Genomic DNA, 283 nt, shown 5'->3' on the forward strand with positions numbered 1-283 from the left:
CTGTCTCAGCTGTAACTTCCACGCGGTTAGGCCCCAAGCGGGTAGGATATGATATTTTTTTATTTCATGAGGGCGGCGTAGCCGCCCGAACTCAAGCATTACTATTCACACACCCCACTGTCTACATGGGTTATGACTTTAAATTTCGTGCACTCTTATCGAAAAGTACGTACAACGCATGCGCATGTGATCACAGAGCATGCGCATATGACCACAGAGCATATTTCAGTCGTAACGTAACGTCGGTATGACAGATTTCCTAACCTGAAATCGTCAACTTTAA

This window comes from Trachymyrmex cornetzi, unplaced genomic scaffold (assembly GCF_001594075.2).
Source record: "Trachymyrmex cornetzi isolate Tcor2-1 unplaced genomic scaffold, Tcor1.1 scaffold1251, whole genome shotgun sequence".
Lineage (NCBI taxonomy): Eukaryota > Metazoa > Arthropoda > Insecta > Hymenoptera > Formicidae > Trachymyrmex > Trachymyrmex cornetzi.